This window comes from Molothrus aeneus, unplaced genomic scaffold, assembly GCF_037042795.1.
Source record: "Molothrus aeneus isolate 106 unplaced genomic scaffold, BPBGC_Maene_1.0 scaffold_36, whole genome shotgun sequence".
In the NCBI taxonomy this organism is placed as follows: Eukaryota; Metazoa; Chordata; class Aves; order Passeriformes; family Icteridae; genus Molothrus; species Molothrus aeneus.
The window spans coordinates 241,954-254,011 of record NW_027099027.1 but is presented as its reverse complement, the minus strand read 5'-3'; the positions used below and the strand labels follow the sequence as shown (position 1 = coordinate 254,011).

The following is a 12,058-nucleotide window of genomic DNA, read 5'->3' as shown; positions in this document are numbered from 1 at the left end:
AGGAACAGGAGTTACGGGGACTGGTTTGTTTCCCCGCTGCCTCCTGTTACGCCCACGGTCAATCTGCCGCCGGCATCGCCTTCTACTCTAAACGGCAGTTCCCCACCCCCATGGGCGCCTGCTCTAAGCAGCACGGCCCCGCCAGCTTCGGCGCCTGCTTTAAGTAGCACCCCCTCACCGATTTCGGTTCCTGCCTCATATGGCGGTCTGCCGCCGGCACCGGCATCTGCATTAAGCGGCGGCTCCCCACCGACCCTAGCCCCCGCTCCAGACAACGGCTCCCCGCCGCGATCAGTTCCTGCTTCGGGCAGCAGCCCCCCTCCACGTGTCCTCTGGCCGTGCCGTCCGCGCTGCCTGTCCCGGTGTCAAGCCCTACACCTCCTCCGCTTAGTGGTTCGCTCATCCCCGGGTCGGAGAGTGACCTTGCAAGGGCCATTGCACAGCAGCGGAGGGAGGCATGGGTGGCGGTAGCTAAAGAATTTATGGACACGGGGGATGAGGAGGCGAGATCGGCTGCTATCGAAATGGCCTGCCCGGTGGTTTATTCTCCCCTGGCGGGGGGAGGGTTTCGGGCCACAATAACTGCCTTGGATTGGAAACTGTTATCGCAGTTATGATCCACGGTTAGTCAATTTGGGGTAACTAGTGAACCCACAAAACAAATGCTGGATTACATCTGGGGCACTCAGGTTTTGATGCCGGCAGATTGCAGGACGTTAATACGGCTCATTTTTACTCAACACCAACAGCTTTTGTTTAATGCCCATTGGCATGCGATTTGTCAGCAATGTGTCGCAGTAGTACGACAACCAGGGGACCCGTTATATGGGGTGACCCTGGAGGAGTTAATGGGGTTCGGGCCGTTTCTTAGAACGGAGGCACAAGCATTAATTGGTCCCGAAAAATGCAGGGAGGCTATGCGGTTAGCACGTTTAGCTATCGATAGAATTAAAGATCCGGGAGGAATTCCTTCTTACATGGGGATGAAGCAAGGTACGAAGAGTCATTCGGAGCTTTTATAGATAGGGTAGCCAACGCTATTGAACGGGCAGGAGTCCCTGAATTCATGAAAGGGACCTTGCTAAAACAATGCGCACTTCAAAACAGCAATCAGCTTACCAAGAATGTGATAAATACCCTGGGAGCTAATTGGTCTATAGAGGAAGCTTTAGAACGATTAGCTAATGTCCCGCTGGGATCACAGGCAATGTTAGTAGATGCTATTAAAGAGCTAGGGGTCGGGTTACAGAAGCAGGCAGAGTCTTCTCAAAACCAGGTGCTGGCGGCCCTCGCCCCGCTCCAGGCAGCAGCAATCAATGCTCCACGAGCTCCATCTACTGGCCGATTCAGATGCTACCGATGTGGAGGAATGGGACATACGCGACGGGACTGTCCCGCCGTCAGTGTTTGGTGTAAAGATTGCCGCCTGGATACCCACAACACCGGAGTCTGCAGACGCCGCTCGGGAAACGGCAGAGCCAGCGCGCCCACCAGCCGCCACGCCCAGACACAAATAGTAGCTGTCACCACTTCGGCTCAACCTGCCTCCAGCCCGCCACTGCCAGGAGCCTTGGATTAGACCTCGAAGCCACAGCAACAGTGATTTTGATGACTACTCACCCAGAAAAGGTTCCAACTGGGGTAAAAGGACCACTCATTATTGATGGATTAGCTATGGGAGCTCTGCTTTTAGGACGTTCCTCGGCTACAATGATGGGCTTATTTGTTTTATCTGGAGTAATAGACGCTGATTATACAGGGGAGATTTCCATTATGGTGCATACTCTTTTTCCACCAATGCGGATCGAAAAAGGACAGAGGATAGCTCAATTAATTCCTTTGCAACAGTTGGCTAAAACTGTACCCCCTCGGCAGGCACAGTCCAGAGGAGAGCATGGATTCGGATCCACTGGAGGCCTTGCTCTTTTGACAATGAACTTAAATGAACGGCCAAAGAGCAGTGAGCCTACTGCAAGCTGTTAGCATCTGTGTAACAGTTGGAGGCTGATCAGGAAAAGTTAAAATAATTTTTCTACATTCCTCATTAGCATTTACAAAAGCAAGGTTTTGAACAATATAGTAGCGAGCTTGTTCATCTGGACATTGTTTTTCGACTGCTTGGGTTAATCTATCTAAAAAAGAACCATAGGATTCTGTTTCACCCTGCCTAAAAGTAGTAAAAGCATTCACATGTGTACCAGCTGGCTCAACTGAAAACAAAGCTTTTCTAGCAGCATCTTTAATATCTGTTAATACAGGCCGAGGCAATTCTGCTGCTTGATTTTCCAGTCTATGGTAAGGTGGATCACCTGCTAATTGGGTAACATCTAGATCCTCATAAGCAGTATTTGCATATCTTTCAATCAATTTATTAAGGAGTTTTTCCCATTGTAATTCCCATAAAAGATATTGTGAATTGGTTAAAATCAGAGAAGCCACATTTCGACAGTCAGCAGGGACTAAGTCATAACAATTAAAAATACTTTTCAACACATTATTAAAATAAGGAGAACCCACTTTCTTTCAAAGCCTGACGCAGTTCTTTTATATCATGGTGAGAAAGACTTTCATATCGTGGATTTGCATCATTATGACCGTATCTTACAGGTAATGCAAGGAGTTGTATCTTTGAATCCAAATCTTTTTCTAAATTTTGATTAATATTAGACCAATTAGGTAATCTCAAGGGAGGTTCAACCTCTGATTTAGATTGCTTTTTAATTTTTCCTCTCATCATTGTAGTCTTTGGTACAGAAAGGGTAAAATTGTCACTGACAGCAGCTGTTCCGGGAGCTCTGCCAAGCTCCAAGTTCTCGGCAGGGATGTTGCCATAGCAACAAACTTTCCCGGGAGCTCTGCCAGCATGGGCGGGGAAGAGAACTCTGAATTCTTGGCCGCAGCATCGCTTAAGGACCACGCCGCCTCTGGAGCCCTGCCAGGAAGGGCAGGGGAGGAGTCGCGTACCCTGGACTGTGGAAAAAAGCCAGAATTTGACTCCTGCTCTCGGAATGCGCGCGAATTTGTATCTGTGATAATTTCCAATGCACTGTTACAGGTTCTGCACTGCAGCTCTGCCTGCGGGAACCAGCTGGAAAATTGCCAGCTCCAAGCCGCGACCTCGACGTGCTGTTTTCCCCCCCAGCAGCAAATGAGACGGGCTTCAAGGCTTCTGTTTGTGTTTCCAGAAACTCCTCTGAGCCCTCCTGCCTCCATCCCAGGCATCTGTCTGGGCAGAGCCCTCCTGGTTCCGCTCGGCTCCTGGCTGCTGCCCGCTGCCTCTGTCCTCCCCCTGCCCTGTCCTCTGCAGGCAGAGCCAAATCCACAGCTCCCCCACCGCCTGTATCTGAGGGCTGGCGTACCATAGAAAACCCTGGGAGAGACTTGTTGGAGGAATTTACACAAAAAGAATTTTCAGAATTGCAAAGCAATCTGCCCGCCTGAACCAAATCCGAGGGGGCATTTTCCCGAGAAGGGGAAGCAGTGGCAGGAGTGACCCCCACAGCCCCCGGCCAGGCAGAGCAGACCCAAAGCTCCCCTCGGCCGTCCCTGCTTGCACAATTTCAGAACAAGTAGCTCTTGTATCACAAAGCCTCTTCAAATTCTCGTCTCTCAGGTCTGTGCGACCTCCACCCTGCCCTGAACATAACTCACAAACTCCCACATTCCTGGAATGCCATGAAAATCCTGAACACTTTTCTGGGCATTGCGGGGGTGGCTGCTTTCGTGGAGGAATGGGAGGACGGCTGTTCTCAGCAGCAGGGACGCAGAGAATCCCGGAAGAAACAGAGGGCACGACCGAAGCTGAAAGCTGATCTGACTTCCAGGAATCAGAGTGCTGTCTACACTGCTTGGAGAAATCTCGGACGTGCCAGAAGGGGAAGGAATTTCAAACAGAACTCAAAATTTCTCCAAAAGAGGACGATGGCCCAGCATCACTTGGATTTAAAGTCTCAGAACAAGATGTTCTGTTTTGTTGTTCAAAAAGGTCTCTGTTACAATCATTTTGTTTAAAACTCTCCAATAAAGCTCAGGAGACAGGCATTAGTCTGCCTACAGTCTCTTCCTTTTTGAGAGAGAATAGATTATAAATTTTCCAGTTTATCTGGTCCCAAAAATCAAAGGTAAAAGCAGACTGCAAGTCTATATTTAAAGTATTTGCTTTTACCCAGATTAATAAGTCTTTCAGTTCATGTTTTGAGATATCTGAACGTCCTTTATCCTGTAAAACTTTTTCAAGCTGGAAAAACACGTCCCATTCTGTTTTAGATAAATGATTTCCCATATTGTAGCCCAGGCGCCCCTAATAATGCTACTTACAAGGACATCAGATGCAGACGGCGAAGGGGATGGTCTATTCCTCCTTTTTAACAACCTGGGCCTCTGGCGCCCAAACTGTCCATGATCTCCTTTTTTATTCTTCGAGTCTAACGTAACTCCTCACAGAGGAAGCACCATTTAACGCCGGCTGGGGGTTATTTACAGACCACAAAAGGGACGGGACTGCTGTGGAACGTGCCTTGAGCTGTTTTATTTTTCAGCATCACTCTCATTACATGATTATGACAATGGGAAGATGCCAGCAGCTCACATCCCAGGCAGCAGACCAAGAACTTAATGTTACAACTTACTTTATAAGTTTCTTGACCAATCACACAAAGCAAAATCATATTGACAGTAGTTCTCTCCAATCACCACAAGCACACGTACTTTTGGTTAAAACAATGCTTATTTCGAATACAATACCTGCTTGTAAGCCTTAAAACACAAAGCACAGAGCTCCACTATTAAGATTTAACCTTCCTAATATCTTGCTAGATAAACTTTCTGGAGCTTAGAGTTATTCTAGACAAGCATTAATACACAGACCATTGTTCTATTTGCCCTTGCTTTTCTACAGTTTAAATACCTTTTCTGCTGACCTATCTCACGGCTGCTGCTTAGCTCTACTCACAGTTCTGCTGTCTCTGAGGCCTGCATCTTGCAGCTTTCCCAAGACCTCTAATTTTGCGGATTCCCACATCTGCCACTGAGGTGCTGCTATTGACGTGTCCCTTTACCCAATCAGCTCTCTGATCATGTGGTGTCTACGCATCTCCCCAGCCAATCCCTGCCTCACACACGAGGTGACCACCAACCCACTCTCTGGCCATCAAACCACAGCTGAATCTTCCCAGAATGCCTTTAGGCAAACAGAAGTGAACAGGATTGAACAAAGTTGGAAAAGGTCTTTATTCTGTAAGGCTTTTCTTATTTCCCACAGTTATGGTCATCTCACAGTCACCTCATGGTCACAATTGTCTCACAATTGTCTCAAAGCCATGGTTGTGTCATGATCATCTCATGGTCATGGTCATTTCCTGATCACCATCATCTCATGCTCAGGGTCATCTCACTGTAATGGTCATCTCATGATCATGTCATTGTCACTTCATTGTCACCTCATGGCCACGATCACGTCACGGTCACCTCAAGGCCGTGGTTGTGCCATGGCCAACCCATGGTCACCTTTTGGTCCAAATCATCTCATGGCCAGGGTTGTGGTTGTGTCATGGTCATGGTCACAGTCATGGTCATCCCATGTCATGGTCATCTCAGGGCTGTGTCACTCATGGTCATTCTCACGGCCATCTCATGCATGTGTCATGGCCGTGGTCATGGCCAGGGAGCATCTCCGAGATCCCGAGCCCTGATTTTGGGACACTCAAGGACCACTGGGGACAACAAGGCCTGGCCTGACCTGACCCCCATCGCGCTGCCCCTCTGGGAACCCAACGTGGCCAAACCCTCCTGGGGACACCTTGGACATGGGACACAGGGCAGGAAATGAATCCCGGGGGATGGAGCTGGGTGTGGCTGACAAACCTCTATCTGCTCCTGGTGTCCCCATCCAGCTCCTGATGTCCCCATCCTGCTCCTGGTGTCCCCATCCAGCTCCTCATGTCCCCATCCTGCTCCTGGTGTCCCCATCCAGCTCCTGATATCCCCATCCTGCTCCTGGTCTTTCCATCCTACTCCTGGTGTTCCCATCCTACTCCTGGTGTCCCCATCCCTGCTCCCAGTGTCTCCATCTCTGTCCCAGTGACCCCATTCCCATTCCTGGTTCCCAGAGATGAACTGCCAGACACTGGAGGAGGGAATCCAGATTTATTGCCCAAAGCAGGATAATTTCACATCAGAAGTGAAGGATTGGGCATATTTGTGGTTCTTGCCTTTAAAACATTGGAAAACCGGAAATGGATCCGTTAGCAAGAGCCATGGGGTGGGTGAGAGCAGTGGGATGAGCTCTGCTGGCAGCTCTCAGCTTTCCCAGCAAGAGGGAAGGGGCCGAATCCAGCTCTGTGGATCGCTCAGGCAGTGATTCCTGCCAGGATAAGAGAGGGTCACGGTGTCACCCTGTCCCTGTCCCCATTCCACAGGATGGACCTGGCTGGAGCCCATGGAGAGCAGGAGCTGCTCCAGATCCCACGTGATCCCACCCCAATCCTGCTGCAACCTTGCTCCATCCATCCCACCCCATTCTGCCCCATCCATCCTGCCCCAACCCTTCTCTGGAACCCCAACCTGATCCTGCTCCATTCCATCCCACCTGATTCTTGTCTGGAATCCAGCCCTGATCCCACTCCATCCCTCCCACACCAATCCTGCTCCATCCATCCCTCCTGATCCCACTCCAGAATCCAGCCCCAATCCCACTCTACAATTCCCCCTGATCCCACTCTGGACCCTGCTCTGATCTGAAACCCCTCCTTGATCTCAGTCCGTCCATCCTGCCCTAATCCCCTTCTGGAATCCCACCCTGATCCTGCTCCATACCTGTGCTCAAGCCATTGGTTCCCATGTCCTTTCCTGCAGAAAGAGAAGATCCATGAGATTCCAGCGTGGATCACACACCAGGATTAACCCCAGGATCCATCCTGGGATCCGCACAGAAGGGATCCAGAGCTGGATACACCATTGGAACTCACCGGCTGCTGGGTTGTATCCATTCCTGTCCCTCCTCCCTGTGGAAACAAAGTGGGATCAGCGTCAGTGGCACAGGATTCCCAGAACGGTGCTGGGTGGATCCATGCCCCTTCCCAACCCCCATCCCGTGTGTTACCGGATTGGAGCTTCCAGACAATGAATCCAATGAGGATGAGGATGAGGATGGCAGCGATGACAGACACAGCGACCACCACAGTGAGATTCCCGCCAGACGTCGGCTCTGGGAAACATGGGATAGTGAGGAGGGGGAGGGGAATCCCCATTTAGGAATTCCGAATTCCCAATCCCCACATTCCCAGCCTCACCCCAAGCGAAGATCCCGGGCTCTGGCATTCCGGGATGCTCCACCCTGCACCGGTACTGCTCCCGCTCCTCCGGCAGCGCCTCGATCCTGGCCCAGGTGTGGAAGGTGCCGTCGCTGTTGGGAATGATCCCGCCCCACTCCGTCTCCTGATCCAAGGTTTCACCCCCCTTCATTCAGCTGACTGCGATGGTGTTGGGGTAGAATCCGTACGCGCCGCAGGACAGGATCAGCATCCCGTGTTCCTCTCTTCCGGACACATGGACATCAGGGGGCTCTGGAATGGGATAATGGTGGAATTAGTGCATTGAGTTCTGTGGGAATGGCACTGGGGTGAGCTCTGACCATGGAATTCCTGCTGGAATAGGATGGAGATGAGATCTGCCCATGGAATTCCATGGGAATGGGATGAGAGTGAGATCTATCCATGGAATTCCTACAGGAATGGGATGAGAGTGAGATCTACCCATGGAATTCCCACTGGAATGGGACTGGAGTGAAATCTGACCATGGAATTTCATAGGAATGGCATGGGGGTGAGATCTACCCATGGAATTCCCACAGGAATTACTGTGTTCCCAAGTCCTCCATTCCCAGATCCCAAACTCCCATAGGAATTCTGCTCCCACCTTTGCGCTCCAGCTCCTCCTGCCCATATCCGACGTATTTCCGGAGCCCTTCCGGGCATTCGTGCTTCAGGTAATTTGTCCGATACTCAGCCACCTCTTCCTGTTCCCAGCACCTCCTGGTGATCTCAGCAGTGCTGTCGGCTGCCACAAATCTCCCGGATTCCGGGTCAAAGGAGATGAAATCCCGCCCATCGTAGCCATCCAGGTGGGATCCACGGACACTCCCATCGGACAGGAGTTCACAGCCAGAAACTCGCAACCTTGTGTGGAGACCTGGGGGGATTGTACCCACAGAGACCCATGGAATTGTGTTCCAGCCCCACAGAGCCCCATTCCAGCCCCATGGAGCACCAGAGTCTGAGGGAGACCCACAGAGCCTCATCCCAGCCCCTTGGAGCCCCATGGATCCACATCCCAACCCCATGGATCCACAAGCCAACCCCACAGATCCCATCCCAGCCCCATGGATCCACATCCCAACCCCATGGATCCCAACCCAACCCCACAGATCACAAGATATCCCATACCAGCCTAATGAATTCCCATTTCACCCCCTTGGAGCCCTGTGAATCCACATCCGTCACCTATAGATCCCATCCCAGCCCCATGGATCCTCACCCCAGCCCTACAGTTCCCATCCCAGCCCCACAGATCCCCCCACTCACCCCCACTCTGGTTGTACCGCTCCCCCAGTGTCTCCAGGTCCTCGACAAACGTGTGCTGGTGTCCCACACACTTCTGGGTCTCCCTATCCCAATATCCCGGCTCGACTCCATCCTTTATCCACTGCGTCAGCGGCTCCGTCCTGCCCCGCTCGCTGTCGTAGCGCATGAAGGGGATCCCATCCACGAACCCAATGGCCATGAACTGGGGGATCCCCGCGCTGGGCTCTGACACCGCCACTTTCAGGTAATGCAGGGAGTGGAGAACTGGGGGGACACAGAGATTTGGGGGGGCTGAGGGGATCATGAATCAATGAAAGGGGAACTGGGAGAGCTGGGAAGGGGTTCGGGGATCCTGGAGCCAAGGAAAGGGTGTGCAGGGTGGGAGAGGTGGGATGGACAGGAAAGGGCATGCAGGGGGTGCTGGTGTCCAGGAAGGGGGCTCAGGGGGTTCCAGGGTCATGGAAGGGGTGAGGGGTGCAGGGACTGGGAAAGTGGGATGGGGGTTCCAGGGGATCCCTGTGCCCAGGAAAGGGGCTCCAGGGGTCCCCAGTGCCAGGGAAAGGGGTCACAGGGTGGGGAGACCTGGGAATAGAAGGCTGGGGGTCCTTGAAGCAGAGGAAAGGGGGAGCCAGGGGCTGAGAAAGGCAGGAATGGGGGTCCAGGGGGTATCAGGGTCAAGGGAAAGGGGGGTCTGGGGACTGAGGAAGGTGGGATGGATGGGAAAGGAGGTGTAGGGGGGGATTGGTGCTGGATAAGGGGGTGCAAGGGGGTCCCAGTGCCCAGAATTGAAAATTCAGGGGGGTCCCAGGGCCCAGGATCCCCCCTGGGACTCTCATGGACACCCTGAGACTCCCCCGCAGGGCGAGCAGGGGGTGAAGAACTGTGGGGATGCAGAGATTGGGGGGTCTGCGGCATCCAAGAGGCAGGAAGGGGGACTGGGAGAGCCAGGAAGGGTCCAGGGTTCAGGGAAGGGACTGGGAGAGGCGGGATGGGGGATCCAGGGGGTCCCTGTGCCCACCAAAGGGGGTCCAGGGGTCCCCGGTGCTGAGGGAAGTGCGGTCTGGGAGCTGGGAAAGGCAGGAATGGGGCTCCAGGGGGTCCCTGGGTCACGGAAAGGGAGGTCTGGGGCTGGGAGAGGTGGGCGGATCCCGGGGACGCAGCTTGGGAGACAGGAAAGAGAAAGAGACCGAGGGAAAGCGGGGGAAGGGGACAGGGAAAGAAGGAATGCCAGGGAGTTCATCTGGATCCCTCTGGATCCCCGCGGCGACCCCCCTGAGACCCCCGGGACCTTCTGGAACCCCCTTTGGGGAAGTGGCGGGAGTGGAAAAAAGGGAGGACACGGAAAGTTGGGAGATCTGGGAGGTCCAAAGATCATGGAAAAGGTTCAAAGGGTCTGGGGTGTGGGAAAAGGGGGATGCCCGAAAAGGGGAGGCAGGGGGTCCCAGAGCACTGAGGGGGTGCAGGGGGGTCCCGGTGCCCGGAAATGGAGATTCAGGGGTGTTCCAGTGCCCAGGAATGGGGGTTCAGGGGGGTTCCCGTGCCGCGATTCGGGATTCAAAGGGATCCTGATCCCCAGGAATGGGAGATCAGGTGGGTCCTGGGGCAAGATAAGGGGGTGCAGGAGGGTCCCGCTGCCAGGAAATGAACGTTCATGGGGGTCCCCGTGCCCAGGAATGGGGGTTCAGGAGCTTTCCCTGCCCAGGAATGGGGGTTCAGGGGATTCTCTTCCCGGAATTCGGGGTTCAAGTGGGCCCCGGTGCCCGGAAATGGGCGCTCAAGGGGTCCCCGTGCTCAGGAATGGGGGCTCAGTGGATTTGCATGCCCGAGAATGGCGGTTCAGGAGGGTTTCCCTGCCCAGGAGTGGGGGTACAGGGGGGGTTCCCAGTACCAGATGAGGGGGTACAGGGGGGTCCCGGTGCTGGGGAAGGGGATAGAGGGGGTTCACAGGACCCAAAATGGGGCTATGGGGAGGTTCCCGGGCTCAGGAAATGGAAGTTTAGGGGGTTCCCGGTTTCGGGGTTCCCACTCACCTTTGGTCGCGCCCCCCGGGTCCCCTGGTGCCTGAAAATTGAGGTTCAGGGGGTCCCGGTGCCGGATAAGGGGATGTAATGGATCCCAGTGCCCAGAAATTGGGGTTCAGGGCGGTTTCCCTGCCCGGGAATGGGGGCTCAGGGGGTTCCAGGCTGCAGTTAAGGGGGTGCAGGGGTTATCGGGGCTGAGGAAGGGGGTACAGGGGGGGTCCCAGTGTCCCGAAATGAACATTCAAGGGGGGTCTCTTGACCCCCTGGAACCCCAGGGGACCCTCCGGGATCCCCTGGAACCCCTTCCAGGAAGCGCCGGGAATGAAGAACTGGGGGGACGCCGAAATTTGGGAGATCTGGGGGTCCAAAAGCCGAGGAAAAGGGCGGGTCTGGGGTCTGGGAAGGACGAGGTGGCCGGGAATGGGCGTGCAGGGCGTCCCAGGCACTGACGGGGGTGCGGGGGGATCCTAGGCCCGGATTAGGGGGGGCAGGGGGGTCCCAGTGCCCAAAAATTGGGGTTCAGGGGGTTCCCGTGCCGGGGAATGCGGGTTCGGGGGGAGTTTCCTTCCAGGAATTTGGGATTCAAGGGGGTCCTGCTGGCCGGGAATTGCGGTTCCGGGGGCGTCGGTGACCAGAAATGGGGATTCAGGGGGGTCCTGGGGCCACATGAGGGGGTACAGGGCGGTGCCAATGCTGGGCAAGGGGGTACAGGGGGGTCCCTGTGCCCAGAAATGGGCGCTCAAGGGGGTCCGCGTGCTCAGGAATGGGGGTTCAGGGCAGTCCCGGTGCTGAAAAAGGGTGCTGAGGGGGTCACAGGACCGAAAATGGGGGTTCAGGGGAGTCCCGGTACCCGGGAATGGAGGTTTAGGGAGTTCCCGGTGCCCAGGAATGGCGGTTCAGGGGGGTCCCGGTGAACAGAAATGGGGGTTCAGGGGATCTCGGTGCCAGATGAGGGGGTACAGGGGGGTCCCGGTGCTGGGGAAGTGGAGTGAGGGGGGGTGACATGACCCAAAATGGGGGTTCAGGAGGGTTCCCCTGCCCGGGAATGGAAGATCAAGGGGGTCCCGGTGCCCGGGAATTGCGGTTCAGGGGAGTCCCGGGTTCGGGGGGTCCCACTCACCTTTGGTCGCGGCCCCCGGGTCCCCCAGGAGCCCCAGGAGCCCCCGGAGCACCCCCAGCCCCAGCGCTGGGGCCATCGCAGCCGTCCCCGATCGCGGCTCCAGAGACGCGAAAGCGAAAGTGCCCGAGGGAGCGCGGGGGGAGGGGGAAAGGGCGAATTCCAGGGAATTCACCTGGATCCCCTCCTGGCACCCCTCTGGATCCCTCGGGGATCCGTCTGGGACCCTCCAGGGCCGCGCCCTGCGGGACCCCCGGGCCGGGCTGTGCTGAACTCCCGGCCCTGCGCTCAAACTCTGCCCGGACCCCGCTGGGCTCGGCCCAAAGCCGGGCAAGCAGCGG

General features: G+C 55.1%; 1 protein-coding gene and 2 pseudogenes across 1 annotated transcript in view; 1 reads left to right on the top strand and 2 right to left on the bottom strand.

Moving 5' to 3' along the window:
- LOC136570728 (uncharacterized) overlaps positions 1-12,058 on the top strand; it is a 2,607,743-nt pseudogene that overhangs the window by 2,375,498 nt on the left and 220,187 nt on the right.
- Positions 1-12,058, bottom strand: part of LOC136570729 (uncharacterized) — a 2,347,277-nt gene that overhangs the window by 2,227,277 nt on the left and 107,942 nt on the right.
- LOC136570733 (class I histocompatibility antigen, F10 alpha chain-like) lies at positions 6,148-11,796 on the bottom strand (annotated as a pseudogene).